The sequence below is a fragment of the Lithobates pipiens genome, unplaced genomic scaffold, assembly GCF_037356315.1.
Source record: "Lithobates pipiens isolate NorthernLeopardFrog02 unplaced genomic scaffold, aLitPip1_a1.2 Scaffold_3, whole genome shotgun sequence".
Lineage (NCBI taxonomy): Eukaryota > Metazoa > Chordata > Amphibia > Anura > Ranidae > Lithobates > Lithobates pipiens.
In genome coordinates, this window is record NW_027507790.1 from 53,208,200 (window position 1) to 53,220,282 (window position 12,083).

General features: G+C 44.2%; 1 protein-coding gene across 5 annotated transcripts in view; it reads right to left on the reverse strand.

Annotated features, from left to right (window-relative positions):
- The window catches only part of ARVCF (ARVCF delta catenin family member), a 1,038,475-nt gene that overhangs the window by 431,554 nt on the left and 594,838 nt on the right, over nt 1-12,083 (reverse strand). For all 5 annotated transcript variants that reach the window (XM_077461693.1, XM_077461692.1, XM_077461694.1 and 2 more), the window contains exon 4: nt 3,486-3,554. The gene's annotated coding sequence lies outside the window, so the exon portion shown is untranslated. The remainder of the gene's footprint in view (nt 1-3,485; nt 3,555-12,083) is intronic.

Below are 12,083 nucleotides of genomic sequence, written 5' to 3' on the forward strand. Positions count from 1 at the left end.
ATAAACAGGCAGCTGACTCGGTTTACTTGCCTCACCCGATACGTAAAATAATACTTTTTCATGGACTGCACATTTTAATGTTAAAGACTCATTGTAGGGAATTATGGAGCTTGGGCTTGATGGGTTCCCTTTAGGGCTTAAATTAAAGCATTAGGGTTAAAGTAAAGTGTTGGGGGGTAATGTGCTCCTTTCTTAGCCCTTGTACACACGGTCGGACATTCCGATGGAAAATGTCCGAACGGACCGCGTTGTCAGATAATCCGACCATGTGTGGGCTACATCAGACTTTTTTCCGTCGGAATGTCCAACCAACAAAGTTTCAGAGCTGGATATAAAATTTTCCAACAACATGTTCCGATCGGACTTTGTCCAATCGTTTGTAGAGAATTCCAATCGGACAAAGTGCCACGCATGCCTCGATCAAATTACGAGACCAAAGCTATTGGCTACTAGCCGCAACGTAGTCCCGTTGCAACAAACAAACGTCATCACGTTATGAACGATCGGATTTTCCCACAACTTTGTCCGACCGTGTGTATGCAACACCAGTTTCGGACAAAATACATCGGAAAAAATCCAACAGATTTTGTTGTCGGAATGTCCGACCATGTGTATAAGGGCTTAGGCCGCGTACACACGGGCGGACTGTTCGCTCAACTTTGTCCGCTGAACAGTGTTTCAGCTGACAGTCCGCTCGTGTGTGGGGCCACCGCGCCTTCTTATAGCTCTTTTACAGGCGGTGGCCCGGTCTTCTGTCGCCGCCGCCTTCCGTTCTTCTGCCGGGCCACCGCGCCTTCTTATAGCTCTTTTAGAGGCGGTGGCCCGGTCTTCTGTCGCCGCTGTCGCCTTCCGGTCGCCTTCCATTCTTCTTCTTGTTCTTCTTCTTCTTCTCCAGGAGATGTTGACACGTCGCTCTCTCCGGCCGGAATGCCAGAGCCGCGCTGCGCGGCCACTTATATAGTGACAATGGGGCGGTGTCACATGGTATATGTCACATGGGTTGGTCACATGGGTTGATGTCACATGGGGACTATGACATCGTAGGGGGCCGGGTCACCATGTGACCAACCCATGTGACATATACCATGTGACACCGCCCCATTGTCACTATATAAGTGGCTCTGGCATTCCGGCCGGAGAGAGCGACGTGTCAACATCTCCTGGAGAAGAAGAAGAAGAACAACAACAAGAAGAAGAACGGAAGGCGACCGGAAGGCGACAGCGGCGACAGAAGACCGGGCCACCGCCTGTAAAAGAGTTATAAGAAGGCGCGGTGGCCCGGCAGAAGAACCGAAGAGGGGGACAAGACCCCCGAAGTAGGGAGAAGAGGCCGGCGGCGGGGAGGAAGAAAGCCGGACTCCTCCGCTAGCAAAAGAGCTACAAGAAGATAGCGGAGGAGTCCGGCGAGAAGACCCCCGAAGACGGAAGACCCCCGGAGCTGTGCAATAAAATATTTTATCTCGTGTGTTGTGGTTTTTTTTGGGTACTTTTATTTTACAGGTGAATGGGTAGGGGTACATTGTACCCCATACTCATTCACATAGGGTGGGGGGCCGGTATCCGGGGGCCCCCTTATTAAAGGGGGCTCCCGGATTCCGATAAGCCCCCCGCCCGCAGACCCCGACAACCAACGGCCAGGGTTGTCGGGAAGAGGCCCTTGTCCTCATCAACATGGGGACAAGGTGCTTTGGGGTGGGGGGGCCGCACGGCCCCCCCTTCCCCAAGGCACCCCCCATGTTGAGGGCACGTGGCCTGGTATGGCTCGGGAGGGGGGGCGCGCTCGCTCGCCTCCCTTTCCTGGCCGGCCGGGTAGCGTGCTCGGACAAGGGTCTGTTGTGGACTTTGGGGGGACCCCCACGCCGATTTTTTTCGGCGTTGGGGTTCCCCTTTAAGTACATTCCAGGCGGCGGAGCCCGCGACGTCTCCGTCGCGGGCCCCGCCTACCTGCACACGCGCTCGAAATGAGCGGACTGTTGCCTCGTGTGTGGGCGAGTCCACTCATTTCAAAAGTTGCGCGGACTTAGTACGACGAACAAAGTTTGCCGTATTTGTCCGCTCAAAAAGTGCCGTGTGTGGGCGTGTTCGTTCATTCAAAAGTTTGAGCGGACTGTTTGACGAACTTAGTTTCGGCAGACAGTCCCCGCGTGTGTACGCGGCCTTATAGTTAGGCTGAAGCTGCACTCCAGGCAAACAGCTAAATAGATGTTTTAATACACACCGTATATGTTCAGCTATTCTTTTGATTTTCACTCCTCTGTTAATACTAAATTACAAGATTGGTTGTAAAGAATTATTAAGGCTTAAGCAGGTGGAACAGTCAGCATATATATATGTTAACTGTATACGTAGCTAGGTTTTTTAGGAAAGCTAAAGAGTTTTCATATGTCTTCCATAATGGGAGTTCTGCGCTGAAAAAAAAAACTGTGCCGCACTCCCGCTGCTTCTTTCTTTCCTGTTCCTTGTCAGAGCAGCACTGCTGCAGTCAATCTGATATTTACTGGTAGCATATGTACTATGTTCCCAAAAGTATTGACACTCCTGCCTTTATACGCACATGAGCTTTAATGGCATCCCAGTCTTAATCTGTAGGGTTCAACATTGAGTTGGCCCACCCTTTGCAGCTATAACAGCTTCAACTCTTCTGGGTAAGTTGTCCACAATGTTTAAAAGTGTGTCTATGGGAATGTTTGACCGTTCTTTCAGAAGTGCATTTGTGAGGTCAGGCACTGAGGTGGATGAGAAGGCCTGGCTCACAGTCTCCACACTAATTCATCCTATCGAGTTCAGCTTAGGTGCAAATCAGTCAAGTTCCTCCACCTCAAACTTGCTCATCCACGTCTTTGTTGACTTTGCTTTGTGCACTGGTCCAAATCATTTGGTGGAGGAGGATTATGATGTGGGGTTGTTTTTCAGGGGTTTGGCTTGGCCCCTTAGTTCCAGTGAAAGGAACTCTTAAGGCGTCAACATTTCAAGATATTTTGGATAATTTCATGCTCCCAACTTTGTGGGAACAGTTTGGGGTTGGCCCCTTCTTCTTCCAACATGACTGTGCACCAGTGCACTGAACTTGCCTTTAGTGAATTGCACTAAACTTTATTTACCAGAAAATGAGACTGTAAAATCTGGTGAAGCTGGGCATGGTAGCTAATCGGCTTCTAACTTACATTAAGCTTTGACAAAAAAACATGGAAGCTGATTGGTTTCTATGCAGAGCTGCACCAGATTTTGCACTCCCTAGTTTTAGTAAATCAAGTCCAGTGCCATTAACAAACAAATCTGTAACTTTTTAAAATAAAATTTAAGAAGGCTTTTTGAAGAAAAATGTACACCATGACCAGAACTTCCAACAGGGCTTTCATAGATACAGAACGTAAAAATAAAAGCAATATAATAGATCTGAACGAAAGAACATGAGGAAAGAATACATTGTGATTGCACTAATCAGGAACATTGAAAAATCTATTATCTAGAATGAACCAACATACCTTTGTTCCTTTAGGTTGCTATTATTTAGTAATAATTTATTAAACTCTTCATCTCAGTCACAGGGGCATCTGCAATAAAAAAACATACAAAGGAAAGTTACTCTAGTGCTATACAATCATTCCAGTTCACACTTCAGGACTCATTTAGATTTAAACTAAAAGAATGTCAAATAATATCTGGAATAAAAGTGCCCTAGCCACTTGCTTACTGGGCACTTAAACCCCACTCCTGCGCCAGGCCAATTTTCAGCTTTCAGCGCTGATGCACTTTGAATGACAATTGCGCGGTCATACAACACCGTACCCAAATGAAATTTTTATAATTTTTTTTCCCACAAATAGAGCTTTCTTTTGGTGGTATTTAATTACAGCTGGGAGTTTTATTTTTTGCTAAACAAACAAAAAAAGATAAAAAAAAAAAATCATGTTTAATAGTTTGTTTTGCAAACAGGTTATTTTTCTCCTTCATTGAAATGCGCTGATGAGGCGGCACTGGTGGGCACTGATAGGCTGCACTGGTGGGCACTGATAGTCTGCACTGGTGGGCACTGATAGACACGGTTAAGGTGGCACCAACAGGCACAGATAAGGCGGTACTGATAGGCACAGATAAGGCAGCACTGATGGGCACAGATGAGGCGGCACTGATGGGCAAAGATGGGCACAGATAATATGGCACGGATGGGCGGCACAGATGGGTGGCACGGATGGGTGGCACGGATAGGTACCACTGATAGATGGGACTGATGGGCACTGATAGGTGGCACTGATGGGCACTGATGGGCAGCACTGCTGGGCACTGGTAGATGACACTGATGAGCACGGATATGTGGCATATGAGGTGCAGCACTATTGTTGAGGCAGATTGTGGACACTGATAGGTGGCACTATGGGCACTGATGGGTGGCACTATGGGCACTAAGGGGTGGTACTGATGGGTGGCACTTTTACTTTATTTAGGTGGCACTGGCAGGGGGCAGGTGGGCACCGATGACTTGGCCGTGATCAGTTTTTTTTTTCGCGCTGTCAGCGCGAGGAGGAAAATAGCCGATTACTGGCCCTGTTGTGATCACATGATCAGCTGTCATTGGCTGACAGCTGATCACGTGGTAAGGGGTCAGGATTGACCTATTGCTTCGATCCGTGATCAGGCGAGTCTTATAGACTCGCTGATCACAGAGCGTGGCGCGCGCGCCCCTCAGGGGCCGCGCAGGCCGCTCGTGCACGGGACGACGTCAATAGACGTAGTCCCGGCAAAGCAGGTCCACGCTGTAGCCATCATTCGGCTATAGCGCGGATCCCTAGTGGTTAAAGGATATTTCCATGTTTGCAGCCAAATTGGGATTACTTACTTTAAATGTGTTACTTTTCATAGCATTTCCTAAATATTTAAAAATTACAGCTTCCCGTTTTAGATGTTTGTTTCTGGAACTCTCAGGAATAATTTTTTTTATTTATGTCTCTTTCTCATGAATGGGGTTGGGAAGCTGTCCTTGCTATAACTAACCCCATGGGTACGGTTTCATCAGTTGTAATAGATTTGAACGCTGCTCCGCCACTTTTCTGGTGTTAATCCCACTTGTTATTGTATTGTACCAAATTCATGAGGCATTTCCAACACTTTGGGTTCTGACAGCGACTCATGCACCAAATTTAGGTAGTTCTAAAATGTGACTCTTTTACATTGTTTCGCATTGAATGCACCAAATGTAAACATGGAGCTAAATAAGACCAACTCTCTTTTGGCTTACAGAGAGAAAAACTGGCTCAGATTCAAGTACAAGTTCTAGACAGGTATATGAATTTAGCACATTCTGCACCAGTCTTTATGAAATCCAGGGTATACACTGTATGTCTTAACAAAAAAGGTTCTAGGTTTAGGAGCTGGGCTTCTCCATTGTATGTTACCGAGACCTGGACTCTGCCAATCCCCAGACCGGCTATTGGGACATATCACACTGGGCTAGCTGAGAAATGCCCGCAGCCAACCTCGGAAATATCAAAAAGTTAAGAAATATTTAAAAAAATCTTTTTAGGTAAGTTGTGTGAATCGGAACACATAACAAATATGCAGTGGAGGTTTCCCAAACTAGACCCCAAAAGTGGAAATACTCTTTAAAGCGGAGTTCCACCCTAAAGTGGAACTTCCGCTCATCGGAACCCTCCCCCCCTCTGGTGTCACAGTTGGCACCTTTCAGGGCGGAGGAGGGTGAAGATGCCTGTCTAAGACAGGTATTTGCACCCACTTCCGGGCATAGACTCCCACGGGAGTCTATGCCTCTTCCTGTCCCGTTGCGCTGTCTGCTGGGACACACACGAGAAGTGAAGCCGCAACGCTTCATTTCCTAATTCCCTCACCGAGAATAGATTGTCCTCGGCTGCCGACATCGCTGGACCCTGGGACAAGTGAGTGTCCATTTATTAAAAGTCAGCAGCTGTAGTATTTCTAGCTGCTGGCTTTTAATAAAAAAAATTTCCAGTGGACTCCCTCTTTAAGTAAAGATTGTACTTAATTGCAGGCACAATGCACCTGTGTTAAGCCTGGTACACATCATATGGTTTTTTTTCGAAAAAAAAACCTGACAAATTGCTTCACTAACACAAGCGATGTTAGTACAGTGATCTCACCCATTGTGCTATTGTGTTCTGACAGGGGTATAGCCCCCTGCCAGAACACAATGGGTAATGCTCCCATCCATTGGCTGCCAGCGCAGATCTGATGCTGGTTTTCCAGCATGCCTGTTTGATAGAAGCCGGTCACTGTACACATGGGCCGAAAACATTTTTGGCTGACTATCAGCCCGTGTGTACCTGGCATTAGTCTTTAGTCAATAAATTTTTCTTAGCACACGGACTTGGATCTTAAAACCAAGAGTTACACAGACTTTTACTTTTTTCCAAGTGGAGATTATGCCCTACCCCTTCTAGCGCAAAATCCACTGATTCTATTGCCCAGGGTGAGATTTATAACTGAATGATAATGGTTGGGCTTAGCGCCAGGAAGGGGCAGTGCTTAACCTAGACTTAGAGAGAAGTGATGGTCCTATGCACACTTTAAGGTTATACCAGGGCATAGGGATCTATTTTGAAGCCTGCACTTAAGTACTGCTGTAATTTAAGTCACTTTTTAGGAGAGGTCCACTTTTAAGTTACTTTCCAGCTTTTACTAAGTTGGCAGCTAGGTACTATTACATGGTAATACCCAAGACTCCCAACTGGTTACATAGACAGGAGTGTGGGTATGGGGTGTTTAAGGAGAATTTGTGCTGGTAAAAAGTTTTGTGGCCTCATGACCAGTGAGTTGGGAGACAACCAGGTCTGGACAGGGGTGAATAATTGAGATAGGTTGATCTGTGCCCCCTGGCTACCTATACCTCCTCCTCAGCCCTCTTTTCCTTTTTTTCTGTCCTTTTACTTTCCCATCATTTATTTCTACCCTTCCTTTCTCCCTTGGCTCACATCTTCTTGCAAGATAAGCAACACATACCCCTCCTCTTCCCCATAACATGTATAAGAATAATTAAGACCTGGAACAAATGTGGGGTGGGGGGGGGGGAGAGGAGATTGATGAAGAGTGAACATTCTATAGTTGATATTTATACCACATCAATAATGATTTCAATGTATTTGTATAGGACACAATGTAAACATTGTTGTATAATATTAATAATAAAGAATTATAAATTGATAAAATAACATAACTCAATGATAACACACATCAGGAAAGATAGATGTTTACAGGTACTGCCTTCTGATATCTTGTCTAGCAACCTTAAATTGAGAAAAAATCCCTTTTCTGTGCAACTACAACATTCAACACAACATTCAATTGCAAGGAATTCTATCTGCCGCAGGGCAACTAAACTGAGTAGATCAGCAAGCAGGGTTGATTGAAGACTACAGGGGAGCATACTACTATGTGTATAGTCACTTGGAGTAACGTGCTGAAAGCAAAGCAGTAGGCGCTTGTCGTTATCTTTCATTAACAGTCCCAGTCAGGAGCTCTGTTCTGCTTGGTAACCAGAGGAATTAATGCCTGGACAGAGTAGGGAATGATTAGGAGGTTTCTAAAGAACTACATTTTAGGAATGAGAATGCAAATAAAGTAAAACTCATTATGCAGAAATGTGACCGAAATTCCACATCCAACGGGTTTATATAAAACTACCTTGAAAAAAAAGCCTTTTTCTTGAAACTATGTGCATATATTGAGGGGTATGGCCATACAGCAAACAGACATAATGGGTCCTCTGGACAGGAACTGAAAGTGGCTAGCTGGGAGATATATTAGTAGCAATGACTAGCACCAATATAATAGTGTAGACATTCATTTACAAGCAGTATACTAGCATGTGTAAACAAAACACAGCCTGCCTCATAAAAAGGCCATTCTTCCATGATTTGTTACTTTGGCAGGGAATGTGTTTCAGTTTGGCAAGAAGTACCTTTGTCTGTGCAAAGGCATCTCTCTTTGGCTGAATGCGCCTCTCAGTATTCACTTTGTGATTTAACTGTCTGTTGTTCTAAGAAGTCAACGTGAAACACTTTTTAAGAAGTCTGTGAAATATTGTTGCAGAGGGGTTAGTTTCAAATGATATACATAATCATATGACTTTATATTTTGCTCTCAAGCTGTTTCACAATCTTATTTAGAGACTGATATGAAATTTGTTTAACTAAGAATTTTTTTCAACTTGTAGGGATTTACAAAAAATTGTTCTATTGAGCCTCTATCCTGGAACAGCAAGTAGAGTTGGAACCAGAAGGAATGTCAGCCAAACAATTCTTTAACATGAACGCAGGAGATAGTCTCTATGATGTTGACCAAGGCGAAGGCAGAGATCATCTGGCCTGGACAGCTTAAGCAGGCAGGACTGACTAGCAGGATATCCTCAGCAGGTGAGTCACTGTGGAGAGATAGGAGCTGGCAATTAGCCGACAGCTGAGCAGTAGCTTAGAGAAGAAAGGCCCTGACAGTACCCCCTCCTCAATAACCCCTCCCTCTCGGAGGACCATCAGGCTTGAGGGGAAAAATGTCTATGGAAATCACATAGGAGGACAGGGGCATGTACGTTCGAATATGAGACCCAAGAGCGTTCTTCCAGACTGTACCCTTTCCAATGCACCATGTACTGCATGCGCCCACAGAACCTACGGGAGTCAACAATGGACTGTACTTCATTCTCCTCATGGTTCTCAGCCTATACAGGGTGAGGACGTGGCACCAAGGTGGTAAAGCGGTTGCAGACCAAAGGTTTTAATAAGGAGACACGAAATACATTTGAGATACGCATATTAGAAGGGAGGTTTAACGCGTAAGCCACTGGGTTAATCCTGCGAAGAACGCGGAAAGGACCAATAAACCAAGGTGCAAACTTCAGAGAGGGAACACAAAGTCAGAGGTTGTGAGATGACAGCCATACCCTGTCCCCAACATGGTAGGAAGACACAGGCAGGTGTCTGCGATCAGCATGGAGTCTGTACCTATCATTAGCATTTCGCAAAGCCCCCTGGACTTGTGCCCAAGAGGGAACGAAGATCAGAGAGATGCTCCTCTAACGCAGGAGTACTCTGGGGAACAAATGAGTCCGGCAACATGGAAGGTTGGAAACAATAATTCGCCATAAAGGGGGACAATTGGGAAGCAGAATTCAAGGCACTATTATGAGCATATTACGCCCACGTTAAGAGGTCTGACCAGTTGTTATGATGATCAGAAATATAGCAATGTAGGAATTGCTCCAAGGACTGATTGGCTCGTTCTGCGGCCCCATTAGACTGCGGGTCTCTGAAATGTTAACCAAGGCAAAGGCAGAGATCATCTGGGCTGGACGGCTTAAGCAGACAGGACTGACGAGCAGGATATCATCAACAGGTGAGTCACTGTTGAGAGATAGGAGCTGGCAATTAGCCAACAGCTGAGCGGCCAGCTCAGAGAAGGAAGGGCTTGGCCCAGCCCTGATAATTGTATTGTATTACAAACTATTATATCACTTTGCAATTTTGTCATACTATTATGCACAGGTAAACTTGCTTTCTCCCAACCCCCCATCCTCCCCTTCCCTCCTTTTTCTGTTTCTTGTTTTTATTATTTTTATTTTGACCCCAGTAGAATTATTGTTTCTCTCATATGTATGCATAATACACAGAGCTCGTGTTTTTGAGCTCTACGGCTATATGAGATTTGATGGTTTATAGTCCTGTACTATGAAAACCCAATAAATATTTTTCATTAAAAAAAAAAAATGTTCTGAGAACAGCGTAAGAAAATCATAATTGACTGAGAGCCAATATTAAGATATTTGTCCCTAATAAAAATAAATGTAAATAGCCTGTGCTCTAAGAAAATAAGCAGATTAAAGAGACATCCAAGTGATATTTTGTAACATTAAGTTATATGTACAGCATCAGAATGGTACATAAATAAAGAAGATAAAAGAAAATAATGCCCCTGATATCCAGAACTGCTTCCAGCAATTAAACAATTTCTCCTCAAATTAGATACAAGCACACTTCTTATTGCAGAGTGATTTTACAACTTGTGGGACTGTGAGCAGGCCTATGAAGAATAGAGGAGGTGGAAAGTACAGTGGACGTGCTGCTATTTATTGTCAGGCATGTTTTGTGATACAGTGCCTTGAAAAAGTATTCTTAGCCCTTGAAATTTTCCACATTTTGTCATGTTACAACACAAAATGGCACATAATCGTGAAGTGGAAGGAAAATGATGAAATGGTTTTCACATTTTTTTTACAAATAAATATGTGAAAAGTGTGGCGTGGTATTTGTATTCTCCCATATTCTTTTTTTATATGCTAACCCTGCTTTACACTTCTCCACAACTTTATTCCCAACATGTCTGGTGTATTTATTGGCCTTCATGATGCTGTTTGTTCACTAAGGTTCTAACAAACCTCTAAAGGGCTTCACAGAACAGCTGTATTTATACTGAAATTAAATTACACACAGGTGGACTCTATTTAATAATTAGGTGACTTCTGAAGGCAATTGATTAAACTAGATTTTAGTTAGGGGTATCAGAGCAAAGGGGGCTGATGCACACCACACTTTTCAGATATTTATTTGTAAAAAAATTGAGAATCTTTTATCATTTTCCTTCCACTTTCCATTTATGTGCCACTTTGTGTCACATAAAATCCCAATAAAATACATATATGTTTTTGGTTGTAACATGACAAAATTTCAAGGGGTACGAATACTTTTTCAAGGCACTATAAGTTCAACGCAGATATCTCCGTGTCTTTCACACTTAGCAATATTTCTGCCCATCTTTCCTCAATCCTAATAATCAAAGACCAAATGTAAAAATTGTAGTAATTCTTCTTTAAAGCGGGAGTCCGCCGGGACTCCGCGTTTTTTTTTTTTTTTAAAGCCAGCAGCTACAAATACTGCAGCTGCTGACTTTTAAAATAGTGACACTTACCTGTCCAGCGCGCCCGCAATGTCGGCACCCGAAGCCGATCTCTAGATCGTCTCTCGGGTGCTGCCGCCGCCATCTTGGGTATGGCAATCAGGAAATGGAGTCTTTCGGCTTCAATTCCCGGTTCCCTACTGCGCATGCGCGAGTCGCGCTGCGCAATAAGGACGGTCCCCGCTGCCTCTGGGATCTGTGTGTTTCCCAGCAGGCAGCGGGGCACTTTCGGAAAGGGGCGGGCACTTGCGGAAAGGGGCGTAATCTACGCCCCTTTCCGCAGAGAGCTATCCCGGAAGTGGGTGCAGATACCTGTACTGTACAGGTATCTGCACCCCCCTCCCCCCTGAAAGGTGCCAATTGTGGCGCCGGAGGGGGGGAGGGTTCCGATGAGCGGAAGGTCCACTTTAGGGTGGACCTCCGCTTTAACCGCTTTAGCACCAGCCTTTAAAACCCTTTCATTAACAGACCATTTTTCAGTGCTGTGATAGATTGACTGACAATTACTCAGTTCTGTAATAGTGTACCCAAATTCCTTTTATATATTTGTTTGAAACAGAGATTTTGTTTTTGTGGTGGTTAATAATTATTGTTTTTTTAAATTATTTTTTACTATAGAAAGAAAAAAAGACCAAAGCATTTGAAATAAAAAACAGTTTCCCTTATTTTAATGTATTAGTTCCTTTCAACTAATGTTATTTGAGGAAGGGGTGGGCTCTACACTACACTGTTTACATTTTTGATCTTTGCGATTTGTCACCACAGCTATCACATGGTACAGAGCTGCTCGGATTGGTGTGTTTTCACAGAAATTACCTGACACTCTGGTCACCCAAGGGTGATTTATGCAGTGCTGTTTATAAATGGCAATGCAGATATAAGTGTCAACCACTGTGGTTAAAGTATATGTGACACCAGACTTTTACTTCTGTCTGACTACTCCAATTTACCTTCACATTCTGACCCAATGACATCAGTTTCACCAGACAAGAAGGGCACAGACAGATATAAACATCTATCCTTCCATACTCTCCCCATTTTTTTTTATTTCTGTCTGTGTCTCTGTTGTATAGTTACCTTCACTTCCTGTCTGGTAAAACCTTCTCAGCAGCACAGGAATAGAGGTAAAATCGGTGTTACAGATAGCATTAAAAACAAGACAAAGA